The sequence below is a fragment of the Camelus bactrianus genome, chromosome 29 (assembly GCF_048773025.1).
Source record: "Camelus bactrianus isolate YW-2024 breed Bactrian camel chromosome 29, ASM4877302v1, whole genome shotgun sequence".
In the NCBI taxonomy this organism is placed as follows: Eukaryota; Metazoa; Chordata; class Mammalia; order Artiodactyla; family Camelidae; genus Camelus; species Camelus bactrianus.
In genome coordinates, this window is record NC_133567.1 from 9,420,073 (window position 1) to 9,433,596 (window position 13,524).

General features: G+C 40.8%; 1 long non-coding RNA gene across 1 annotated transcript in view; it reads left to right on the plus strand.

Moving 5' to 3' along the window:
* The first annotated feature begins 129 nt into the window (after nt 1-129).
* LOC123613044 (uncharacterized) overlaps nt 130-13,524 on the plus strand; it is a 117,732-nt gene continuing 104,337 nt past the window's right edge. The window contains exons 1-2 of the long non-coding RNA XR_006720380.2: nt 130-311; nt 1,046-1,142. This is a non-coding gene — a long non-coding RNA (uncharacterized LOC123613044). The remainder of the gene's footprint in view (nt 312-1,045; nt 1,143-13,524) is intronic.

Genomic DNA, 13,524 nt, shown 5'->3' on the forward strand with positions numbered 1-13,524 from the left:
GTGACTTGGCTGCAGTAATTAGACCAGGGTCAACGGTCAGATCTAAAAGAGTCATGGGGTGGCCCTTAGACTCTGAGGTATCCAGATGTGGAAATGTATTCAGTATGGATAGCAGCTGACCTTTGTTCAGAAAATACTGATTGTGAGATGCATGGAGAGAGAAAAACACAGGCAAAAACAGAAGTGGAATCAGAGGGAGTAAAGGGAGAGGGTGATCTGCTGGAATCTCTAAAGAAAGACTCGTGAAAGTCCAGATGGCAGGTCATACACCAAAGCCGCCGCCTTTCATCTCAGGGGACCCTCATCACCAGGTGACCTGAGCTGTCAGCCTCTTTCTCTGCGCTCTTTCTAATCTGTGATTAAGGCTTCAGTTCTGACCCTGCTTCCCTTGAGGTCTTCTCTTTTGGGTCTAAAGTGCATGTTTGAAAGTCACCAAAACTTGATAAAAATGGCTGTTTCCCTCCATTTCAACATCTACGTCCCAATTCTCCTGCTCTGACTTTGAAAACACTAAGGTACTGGTCTGGGCCCTCCAAGTCCACTATTTAGTCAACAATTCTTGTTAAGTGCAGATTGTTCCATGGCCCTATCCCTGGCCGGCTGGAGCTGTAAAAGAGAATGAGCTGGACCTAAGAGGACTAGAAAGGTTGACACTGGAAAAGAGGAAGAAAGAGGCTAGTGGACATGAGATTGTAGGGTGAAAACTGAGAGATTTAAGAACATGCCCCCCATATGGCTGCAATCTTGTGAGCTCCTGGGAGGCAAATAATGTTCTGGGGAAAGCAGATTGTAGGCTTCAGGCATTGGGAAACATTTGAAAGTACCACTGTGGAAATTGTCAAAGAGGAATTCCACACATTTGTTTTTCGGGGACTGGGAATTTCCTAAACACAGATCTGAGTACTCAAGCCTGAAAGGTCCCATTCACCTTTGACATAAAATGCAGACCAGGTTTGAATCATACCTAGAACTAAAAAGCAGTTAGTCTCCTCTTTCTCATGAGCTTTGTCCTGGCTAACTTTGACTTCCTATCTCCTTCTGTTAGAATTAAGACCACTTTCTGGGCAAAACTGTGAAGCAGAGGAAGGGGAGAAAATGGAAGAAGAAAGGAGCATGGGTTGAGAGGACCTGCTGTGTGCCAGGTACTGCTTCGTGTTTTACACACACGTTTTCCCCTAATCTTCAAATTCAACCTCTGGTGTAGAAATTACTCTTAAAGGAAACCCAGACTTAAAGAGTGTCAGGGCACCTGTGATTATTCAGCTCATGCATTCTGCTGTGAAGTCGTCCCTCCTTTCATGGTACCATCTTGCCTTCCTTAGAGCTTTCTTTGACTAGCTCCCCACCGTATCTGTTCAACCATTCTGGCTTCTGTTTTTAGGGATCCTGTTTTTACCTTGGTCTGCCCACAACCGCAGTACCCCACGGGGACAGTTGGGCCTCTGCTTTGTACCTTGGCCTACCTCAGAGCAACCTCGCTAGCTTGGGGGCTGGTCTCAGTTTCGCCATCTGCAAAATTTTCCTGTAGGTTTATGAGGATTGCACAGTGAGCAGTAACTATATGACAGTCGAAATGCCTGGAGTGTGTCCCTTTTTTCACATTCGAGGACCTTCTGCTCCACTGGCATAGGGTGCAAGTAGAAATGAGTTTATCAGATAAACTCAGCCCAGCTAAGGTGTTAGCTTGTTGGTATATTACTTCTGCCCAGTTAAAATGTAGAATGCGCCACATCTTGTTTTCTTAAGGTGGCTGTTCTGGTTGCAGCGGAGATGGCAGTAATGGTATGTGGATTCTGAGACCCGAGACTGCTAGCACCTACTGTTTAATCAGCACATAGTCAACAGTGAGACACCTTAGATCCTGGCTCTGACTGAACCTGACTGCAAATATCTTAAATCACAAATGCTTCCTCTTATACTGTCTTTCTTTAAAATTTGAACAATTTGTCTCCTAAAGAGCCAGTTTATAGTGTCAACCCATACACATACAGACACAACAGGAAAGAATGCTTATTAAATAAAATGCTATTGAATGAGCAGAGTGACCCAGCAATAGAGTGTTGTTACATTTGAATCTTTTTTTTTAATAAAGTACAGTTTTAGGGAAGACCTGAATATAATTATTTTGAAGCAGTTTTTAAAATGGTGGAACAGATGGCTCTGATTATCTCCAAGAGGAAGGAATAGATTCAAGAGTTTTGTCGTTTCTTGTTTAATAGTCTTGGCATTACTTATACACACTTGAGATCTGAAAACACTGGCTTCTAAATTCACGAACCCATGCTAAACCTTAGTTCGTTCTCACGATCTGACCCTACTTACCACGCCAAGACTTGAAACTCTCTGTCTCTGTTTCTGGTTCACTGGTTTTCCCAACATTTCTTTTCCTAATTAGCCTTTGAATCCAGATTTCTGAGGGCAGAAAGCACAAGGACCTCCCCCCAACCTCACCCCCCAGCTATCTCTGTTCACTAAGAGAAAGTTTTAGAGACTCAAAGACTTTTTTTGTGGGGGGGCACTGGAGAGAGGAGGGTGGACTATTGGGCTGGGCTGGTTCTTGGAGAAGCCACACCAGCCCTGGTCTGAAACAAAATCTACCCACACCACCTGTCCCACCAGGTTCTGCTGTTTCTATGTGCTGTAGGAGAAGCCCTTGGAAACAGACTCAGAGAGAGACAGACCAGCACAGGACTTCATTAGGACAGCGTCTCAGGACCAGCACCAGGGGTTGAAAAGTAAACGAAACTGAAAGACAAAGGGAGAGGTGGGGTTGGGGTGAAGTCTCAACCAAAGACTCAGCCCATGAGGATATCCAGAACCTAGGCAGCCCTTCGGCGTTACCCCAGGATGGGGTGAAGGTCCAGGCCTTCGGGGCTCACTATCAACATGCGTTGATTGTGGAGTGCCCTCAGGAAAGCGAAAGGTAGAAGGGTAGCCTTGCAAAGGAGTTCTCTTTAGCTGAAGGCAATTCCTGAAGCAGCTGGTGACACTTCCAGAAGGCCTCCCATCCCAACAGAATCTGAGCAACACAACACAGTGTCCACCAAATGCACGGTGTCCACTGCAGTGCCGCAGAAGTGTATCGGTCAGATAGTACAGAGATGTTAATTCTTACAGTCATTTATTTCGCAGTTGTGCGCTCTCTCGCTAGCAGAGCCATGGTGACACTAGCCTCTCAGCTTTTGAGACGATACAGCAATCATGTTTCTTAAATAATTTTAATCTTAAAGAAAAAACTTCATATTACAGTAGTCTCCCCTTATCTACGGGGGATACCTTCCAAGCCCCCTCAGGAGATGCCTGAAATAGCAAATAGTACCAAACCCTATGTATACTGTTTTTTCCTATACATACATACCTGTGGTAAAGTTTAATGTGCAAAGTAGGCACAGTAGGTGATAGTAACAATAACTAATAATAAAATAAAACCATTATAGCAATATACTCATAAAAGTTAGGGGAATGTGGCCTCTCTTTCTCAAAAAATCTTATTGTACAAATGTAATGCCTTTTCCATCTTAACTAAGCACTTAAGCACCGTGGCCTTAACTTTAGCAATTTGAGGTGCGACAGCAAAATGAGCACAAGTTTCTTTTTCTTTCTTCGCAATTTCATGAGTAGAAGGTTTGATTTTTACTTTAGATCTTAGCAGCCTTAGCATTCGATGTTTTTTCTTTCCTTATTAAATCAGGAACTTTCACCTTTTCACTTAAAAGAAGCCCCTGAGGGTTTTCCCTGGCCTCTGAACTGCCAGAATCACTACTCTTGCACTTTGGAGCCATTAGGAAGTAAAACAGGGGCTACTTGGACACAAATACTTTGATAGCACAACAGCTGATCTGATACCGGAGAGGGCTACTAAGGGCTAACGGGCGCGATACGCTGGACACAGGGATGGGCCACGTCCCAGGAAGGACAGAGTGGACGGTGTGAGATTTCATCACCCTACTCTGAATAATGTGAACTTAAAAACTTATGAATTGTTTATTTCTGGAAATTCCCACTTAATATTTTTGGACCCCAGTTGACCAAGACTAACTGAAACCGCATAAAGTGAATCCAGGGATGGCAGCGGGCGGTGGCGGGGAACTGCTGTGTTTACGAGTGAACCTTATTACAATATTGCAACAAAGAAAGCCTCTGGGAGGCCAGTTCAAACACTGACTCTAATTAGGAACATCATAGAAAGAGAATGTTAGCTAACCACCATTAGAGGAGCTACAAAAGGAAAAGAAGGCTTAAAATCATTCAACCCCCGGCTGATAGGTGATGGTCAATGAGGGAGTTTTCCCAAACAAGTCTGAATCCTATGAAATCTTATCAGAAGACCACTTAAGCATTTTCAGGAATTCTACACTCTTCCTTTTCATTAGGCAAAAAAGTTCCTGCTACAGACAATGTTTGGGACAATTTTTCTTTTACACTAACTAGCTACATTCTATTTATTTGGTCTGTCATGGCGCCCCCTCCTTCACAGAGCCCCAACCCTCTTACCTGGCTGGTTGCAACTTGGATTCATGGTAAGCCCTTCCACACCCATACCTTTCTTCACAGACTAGGAAAGACCTGATTCACTCTTTATCCTGCCCTTCCTGTCTGACTCCTCATTGTGTGAACTCTGCTCCCAGCTTCTCCCCACCTTCCACTTGTCCAAGGAAACTGATCAAATTTATTCCATTAAGGTTTTCTGAATCTTTTTTCTCTTTTCCTCTTCCAGTTTTCTGATCACTAACTCACATTTCCTCGGTTGATCTGTTCCTTTCCCCTTTCTTCTCTGAAGTCTGGCACTTTTTTTCCACCAACAAAAATTGCTACATTTTGAAATTTATAAAAGCAATTAATACTAGCAACTATACATATACTGGAAGTTTTGAATATTCTGATTTATGAGCAAACATTGCACTAATGCAAGAGAAATTAATTGATTTGTAATGTTTCTGAAAAAAAAAGTCTAATTTTCTGCTTGCTAGGGTTGAAATATAACAAAGATGGGATATCTACACACATAAGCCAGCATCAGTCTGGGACTTCCTAGAATCACATGTGCCAGATCTGTCTTGATCTTAGGGCAACTAATAACCAGAAGGCAGCTCTGTACTTCAACTTATTTCTGCAATAAACCCAAACACAGCAGGCATTGAAATCTTTGGTGAAAATTTATAAAAAGTCACATTATACAGCACATAAGATTCCACACACACACAAAATCCTCAACCTGTTGTGTTCCCCCAGTCCTCCTGGACCACATTGCAATTGGAAATGTATTTCTCTTTCCCTTCACGGAGTCCAGCCTCTCTGGTTCTACTTTCCCTCCAGAATTTTCCTATTCAAATATCAAGTACTTCCTGCTTTTGTAAAGCAAAGCCATGCAACTCACACCTTTTAGTTGAGCAAACCACTGGGGTCTCTCGTGTCAAGAAGCTATAGAAAAATTTCTTCTGAACGATGAGCATATAATACTTTCAAAATATAATCATCATCATCAACACCACTAATTTAAAAATTTTAAAAAACAAAATTAACCATTCTCTTTTTCAAGAATGTAAGTAGATACTCAGGAAATTGGACAAGAGTGGTGTCCCCTCTCTCCCCTCCTTAAAGGTGCTCTAGTGACAGTAATTGGTCAATTCGAGTGTGTATGGACAGACAAATCTCTACATGTGCCCCTTCTGCATTCATAGGTGTCTCAGAGAGTCCCATTTATCGACATATTATGTCTTTTCTCTGCCTGTTACTCCCTACCATGATAAGCTAGATTCTTGCTCTAGAAAAGTTCAAGGGCTAATTCAGCTTTTCAGTGTTTCTGCCTCCTGCTTTTGAGTATTCCAGAACCTCAAAATCCCTTTCTCTTTCCCCATGTCTCCTTGTTTTGACTTCTGCTGTAGCAGTTCTGAACAACCTGTAAATCTGTTCCTTATCTAAATTCTCACTGCCATGTCTCAGTAACACTTAGTCCTCTAGCATTTACACAACCCACATGCCAAGAAAAACATAATGTGATGCTTTAAGGAACTTTGAATGCTTATTCAGAGATTAATGGATTAGAATTCTCCCTGCCTACTTTTCTCTACATTTCTGCATCAGGAATCAGAACATAATTATTTTGTACTTAGAAGGCTGAAAATGAAACAGCACAGTTCTTTTGAGCCAATAAAGGCATTATCCCATGTGACCACTTACAACTTGACCATTTACCTTTTCTACCTTAATAGCCCTCAGTCTTCAGTTCAAGGAACCAATGTGGGGATTCTGTCAGTTGCTGAGTATGTTTATTCTAATTATGTATTCTGTAAATGAGGAAATGTCCATTAGATGCATTCTTTCAGGGAACCCACTTACGAAATTGATCTAAGCTAAAATTCCATTGATCTTTAATTTTTATAATTGTCTGGTTATTACTTTTTCATAGGTTTTGAAGGTGGAAGCGTAGAGGACTGGTTTTAGATCTTTCTTCTTTTTTTAATATATGTGTTCAATGCTATAAATTTCCCTCTGAACATTGGTTTTGCTGCATCCCCAAATTTTGATAGTTGTGTTTTTCATTTTCACTTACTTCAAAATTTTTAACTTTTTCTTGAGATCTCTTCTTTGACCCCATGTGTTATGTAGAAGTGTGTTGTTTAATCTCTAAGTATTTGGGGATTTTCCAGCTATCTTTCTGTTACTGATTTCTAGTTTAATTCCATCATGATCTGAGAGCTGAAATTGTAAGATTTCTATTTTTTATTAAATTTGTTAAGGTGTATTTTATAGTCCAGAATGTGGTCTATCTTGGTGAATATTCCATGTGAGCTTGGGAAGAATGTATATTCTGCTGTTGTTGGATGAAGTAGTCTGTGGATGTCCATGATATCCAGTTGACTGACAGTATTTTTGAGTTCAACTATGTTCTTTCTGTCTGCTATACTGTCTATTTCTGAGAGAAAGGTATGCAAGTCTCCAACTATAATAATGGATTCATCTATTTTTTACTTTCAGTTCCATCAGATTTTGCCTTGTGTATTTTGATGCTCTGTTGTTAGGTACATACATGTTAAGGATTGTTACATCTTCTTGTAGAATTAGCCCCTCAATCGATACGTAATACCCTTCTTTATTCCTGATAACCTTCCTAGTTCTGAAGTACACTCTGTCAGAAATTGTTATAGCTACTCCCATTTTATTTTCTTTAGTATTAGCATGGTTACTGTTTTCTGCTTGTTGCCCTTGTTCTTTGTTACTATTTTGTTCTCTACTCTTTTTCTGCCTTTTGAAGTTTTCATTGAGCATTTTATAATGATTTTCCATTTCCCCTCTCTTAGCATATCAGTTATACTTCTTTCTTTTACTTTGTTTAGTGGTTTCCCTAGAACTTTGCAATACTCATTTATAACTAATTCAAGTACACTTTCAAATAACACTATACTGCTTCACAGGTAGTGCAATTACCTTATACAATAAGAAAATAATCTTAATCCTATCCCTTGGGAGCACATCCTCATGGGGCATACTCTAGCTGGACCCCTGGAGCCATCCTGGATTTGAATCTCTTTATAAAGTTAGAAGCAGTGAGAAGTGATGGGAGTAGACCTTAAGGAGGATCAGCAGTGCCCTGAAAACTAAGAGATCTTTTACAGTTACTTCAGACAAAAGGTGACTAATCCCAGCAAATGGTAGAAATCATACTCTGATTATCAAAGAAAACTGCAGAATTTGGGTGTTCAGAATCCTCAGTTTATTGGCATCTGTGTGTGTGTCCTCTTCCCAGATTTTGAAATCTCATTCTTTTCTAATTAATTCCCTAAGAGACCCTGAGAAGTTATGAATTAAATTTTCTTTGTAATTCTGCCATCTGCAACATTGAATTTTGGATTTGGTTTTTAGAAATTTCAGTTCTGCAGTACAGAAGATAAAAGTCACCTTCAAGGCCATTATATTATAAAAGCTTTTTGGTTTCTTACCAAGACCTTGAGTTAGGAATTTAAAGCCCTAGTCTCATTTTTTCCCTTCCATGTTGTCCAGCACATTTAGAAACAACCAAATCCATCTATGGTAATTTTACTTTTATCTCTACTAAATTGTTCTGTGGCAGCCACTATTGGACAGGCAAGGTCTTTCCAGGTGGCTGTAGATGATACTTTAAGTAATGTTTTCCTACTACCATAGACTACCGTTACCCCATTTACCACTGGCAACAGGGTCATAATTGTCTTTTAATCTAGCCAGACCAGAGAACCAATTCCAGATTTGTAATACTATGGCTCTGTTACTCTGGAATTACTTTAGGTAACAATAATTGTGTTTGTCAAGAAGCAGAGCCATCATGCATATTATGGGAATAAGAGATTTAGTACATGAATTAAACTTGACACAATTGTGGGAGGAGCTAGGAAAGTAAAGGCACAGAAGGGAAATTTGGAGGACCAGAGGAAAAAGCCCTCCTCAGTCCTCTGGAAGCACTGTGGCAGGTGGACACGTTGGAGCTTGCAGAGAAATCGGGAAGCCAAACACATCTGCCAAAATGGACTGAGGGGGAGTACGAGGAGGTGTGTGGAGGCTGGGTTCCTGTGCAGCTCTTGCCTTTGAGTCTGCAGCCAAGCCGCCGTGCTGACCCTGGGGCCTCTGAGGGTCAGCCGGGCCAACAGCTGGAGACATGAAGTGGGCAAGAAGTGAAGAAGAGAAGTGAGGACGGTCAGGGAGGGTGATGAGGGAGTGGGAAACCTGGAAGATCAGAGTCAAACGGACTCTCCTGGTTTCATCACTTACTGTTGTGAGCTTGGGAACATTCATTCATGCTTGTGGATTTCTATTCTTCTAGTTGTAAACATAGATGAAATACTTACATGTTGACTTGCATGCCCCTAACATTTTTTTTAAAGCTATTTTTTGTGAGTTTTCAAACTGACAGTGAAATTTTTTCATGGTAAGTTAAAATAGTTTCAAAAGATGTGACTTTGGGCATATTTTGATTATTGACATTTGATATAAAAATCACATTATCCTTCTTTTCAGTGTATCTATTCAATATCATTTAAATGCTATAGTGACTTTATGTCCACCGTTATCAATTTAAAAAATTCATGAATAAGCTCTTCTTTAACAACCAGAAATTTTACACTGTCCCATTTTCTTCTTGAACTCATATTTCCATTCCATTTCTCCTACAGAATTTTATCCTAACATAATATATTTTTATGCTTAAAGGTCTTTTATCGATCACATTTTATATCTTTCTGCTATAAAAATATGTATATAAATTGAAATTAATTTTTTTAATATTCTGTGTGACCAGAAGACCGAAGTGTTGTATTTCCTTCACCTGGATTAAGTTATCATTACAATTATTATTGGCTCATTATTGATCAAAGAAACTTGAATATATTACAGAAATTGATAGAAAAACCTAAGAAGTTTAATCAGAAATGTGCATTTTAATATGTAAAATACATATCAATGTATATGCATATGTAACTCTTCTGACAGTGAGGAACGTGGATCCCAGCATCCTTAAAATATTTACTTGCTTGATGAATGTCAGCTGTACGTAAACAGCCTCCATCACCACCACCACCATCGCTGCATTTGCACAACCTCCTCGTGCAGCCCACGCATGGCCGCTGTGCAGATGCCTCCTCCACCTGCTCAGACACTCAGCTCTGTGCTTGCACTCCCTCGTGGTCATTTACTCTGCCCTAACTGCTGGCTTTTGGACTAAATCATCCTGAAAGAAAACCAGATAAGGAGGGGGATGGGAGCATGTTTACAAATCTGAACTCTTTTAGTTTGGAGGTAGATATTGAACACAGATCGGACACAACCTCTCTGTGAGTTTCCATGAGGAACAACATACAGCACCCTTCAGTGTTTACTACCAATACACATGTGCTGCTTTCTTCCCAGGGTCTTCCTCAACATCAACGGCTTCTTTGATAAGAATTACAGAGGCTGGGGAAGATAGGTTTTTAAAAGATAATTGTCACTTCTCCTTTAATCCAACTCTACAAATATATCTGATCTTGGAACGTTCCAACATGGGCAAAATACCCCATTTCTTTTATTCGTTTATTCATTCATTCATTCATTCATTCATTCATTCATTTTCATCCCTCCCTCACCTGGTGAGTCCCTGATAACATCTGAGTGCCAGGCACTGCTCTAGGCACAGGGACTCCACAGGGAGCCAGCCAGACAGAACCCCACCCCACAGAGTCTGAGTCCCCCAAGAGCCCATCATGAAGGGGGCCACTGACGAGAAACAAAGAAATAAAACAGACAGCATTTTCACAGAAGTGGCAACAACACACAGAATTTACCCAAATCTATACTGTGTCGGATGGGAAGGCGCGTACAGCTGGCCGGGGCGGAGACCGGGGCAGCTGTACTGTGTGCATGGAGAGGGGTGGCTGGCTGAGGGCCGGCGTGGGCAGAGGCCTGAAGATGAGGGAGCAGCAACCAGCATGTGGGTCTCTGGACAAAGAAAGTTCCCAAAACACCCCATTTCTAACACTCAGTTTGTCTAGAACAGAAAAATGTGTTAGGAAAAGACAAAAGCCTTTTCAAAACTTCATGTTGACTTGGTTAAGGAAGGCTTCAGACACAGTAGAAGTTGAGAATGTGAAAATGAATTTTCTTAAATCTTTCCCTGCCTACAAAGTTCTTGGAAAACCTTCATGGACCCAATTTGGTAATTATTGGCCTATGTGCTTGTCTTAGTTTGGGTTATAACAAAGTACCCTCGGACGGGTGGCTTATAAGCAACAGAATTTATTTTTCACAGTTCTTAAGGCTGGAAGTCTGAGATCAGGATTCCAGCATGGTCAGATTCTGCTGAGAGCCCTCCCCTGGGTTGTGGGCTGCCAAATTCTTGTATCCTCATGTGCTACAAAGAGGCTTTCATGTGATAAGGGCACTGTTCCCACTCATGAGGGCTGTACCCTCATGACCTAATTACCTCCCAAAGGGCCCACCTCCAAATACCATTGTATTAGGATTAGATTTCAACATACAAGTTTTGTAGGGTGGGGGACACATACATTCAGCACGTTTATCAGTGGTCAAAAAAAATTAGAAGTAGCAACAAATTGTAATGAATCGATGGCTGTGAAAAAACAAGATAATTCATGCAGATAATTCAATTATATACATAGATAAGAATGAAAAGAAGTATGTTACATGTTATCAATAAGTAAGAATTACACTTTACTTCTGTTGGGTAGAACATGTAATGGGAAAGACGAAAGTCATTTTCTAAAGTTTCTGTCAAAATTTTTTGCCTTTTTAAATCTGATTTTCATATTAGGACTTGACTCATCTCTGTCACATTATTTTAGGTGTTTAATGAAAATTACCTCAACTATTTAGATTTAAGATGTTGAATCCTAAAGGCAGGAAGTATTTTTAGGAGTTGGGGTGAAGTTATTCACCCGTGTTGTTTCATCATTCAGCAAATAGTTGAATGCCTCCCGAGAGCCCAGCGCAGAGCCAGGCACAGGGGACATGACAGTGAGTGAAATTCCTTATGGCCCCTGCACCCGTGGAGATACAGTCTAGAACCCTTTGACTGAAGGCTAAAGGAACCATAATTTAAGCGACAAAATGTGATCCATTTGAAGAACGTAGATTAGCTCGTGAAAATGAGAGGCAGGATCTGAAGTGTCTCTGTGGCTTTTAGCTTCAAGAAGCTGAGAGCCCTCTTTCTGAGATGACTCCATTGACTCACCCAGCCACACCTCTGCACGTCGGCATCTTTGCTCTTATTTAAGTCCCTCGGGGGTGAGTATGGTTGATGTAGGTTGGGTTGTGTTTCTACCTCTGGGAATAGTTGTGTGACTGTAATTGGTAGTCTCACCATAATCCCAAAGAATGAAGTACCTTAAATATATATAAAAAAAAAATAGTGAGAAGGCAGGGTTTCTACTGGAAGGAAAACAGAAAATATATTGGGGGTAGGAAGGTCCTCTCCAGTTTTCAGCCGCTAACCAAAATCTGTCTGATTCATCTTCTTCCATCAACGTCAGTTCATCAGTTTCTACTGGTTTACATTTTGAAACTCTGAATCAGCGCCTGCCCTGCTGTTCCTCTGCTCGCCTCCTCCCCTCCTCCTCCTCCTTCCTTTTGCTGTTCTCTCCTGTTTCTCTCTCTGTCTCCCTTTGTATCTAGACGTTGCCCAGCTTGCCTTGAGAGGACCCTTAATTATCTTTATATAAAAGGTGTTTAAAAGTCAATGCTGTAATATTTTTCTATAAATAATTAAAACAGAGCTATAATAATTTATAACTTTGTAACAAATCTTTTTCATATCTGCATGCGTTTGCTATGCCTGATGTATCATGTGTGTGTATATGATTCGCCTATGAATGCTGTCCCCATCGTGAAGCACGTTACTTAGGGAAACTGCTCAGTCACCAGCCAGTGACCGCAGTTTGCAGCATGTACACTCGTGGCCTGTTAATGTCTCGGGGGAAGTGCAGCTGCACGGGGACTGCAGAGGTTTGGGAAGGGCAGAGTGGTCCAAGGGGAGCAGTGAGATCCAGCCGGGAAAACCCTGGCTCCTTTTTGCTGCTCCCTATGTTCACACAATGTTATTGACCTCAGTATCTTTTTAAAAATTTTATTTTTTTCTCTATTAATAACCATTTCAGTACTTCTGGAGGTTCATTCATTGACCTCCATGTGGAACCTTTGCACTGATCTTTTATTTTCAGTCTTTATCAATAATGACACATTTAAGACATTGAACTGGTATTCCTTGGTTCGAGGCTGATATTTAAAACCATTGTTTGTTTTCTCGGTCCATGGAATCTTAATATGCATGGCATGTCTCTCCTGAGTGGCGGCCAAATTTCCCTCAGGCTGGACTTTTAACTACCCGTGGCAAGCCCGTCCGGATTTGCAGTCACATGGGCATCTGGTCATGCCTGGGTTTCAGCTGCTCAAGAAGATGCCTGTCCCCGGGTGGTCCGCCATTCCTCACACCCCGCGTCTGTCTCAGGTGTCCTTACAGAACGTGCCTCTCCTGAGTGTCCTCAAGAAGTTATCCTTTCCAGACAAGCTTTGGACCCACTTAGAATTCTCATTTTTGTTTTTGGGCTTTTGATGATGTGAATCTAATACTACTCAATCATAAAAAAGAAGGAAATTTTGCCATTTGCAGCAACATGGATGGACTTGGAGGGCATAATGCTAAGTGAAATGTCAGACAGAGAAGGGCAAATACTGTATGCTATCACTTATATATGGAATCTAAAAAATACAACTAAACTAGTCAATAAAACAAAAAGGAAGCAGACTCACAGATACAGAGAACAAACAGTGGTTACCAGTGAGGATAGGGAAGGGGGAGGTGGAATAGAGGGGTAAGGTAAAAAAAAAAGGAGGGTTATTATGGGATTATATGAAATCATGTGTGTGAAACTTTTGAAAATTGTAGAACACTATAGAATTTAAAGAATCTTTCATTCAATAAAAGAAGAAAGAAAGAAGTAAGTATTATTGTTGGGGAAAACTTGGAAGCTTTATCAATATTGTGTTCCTCATCAAAGTTTT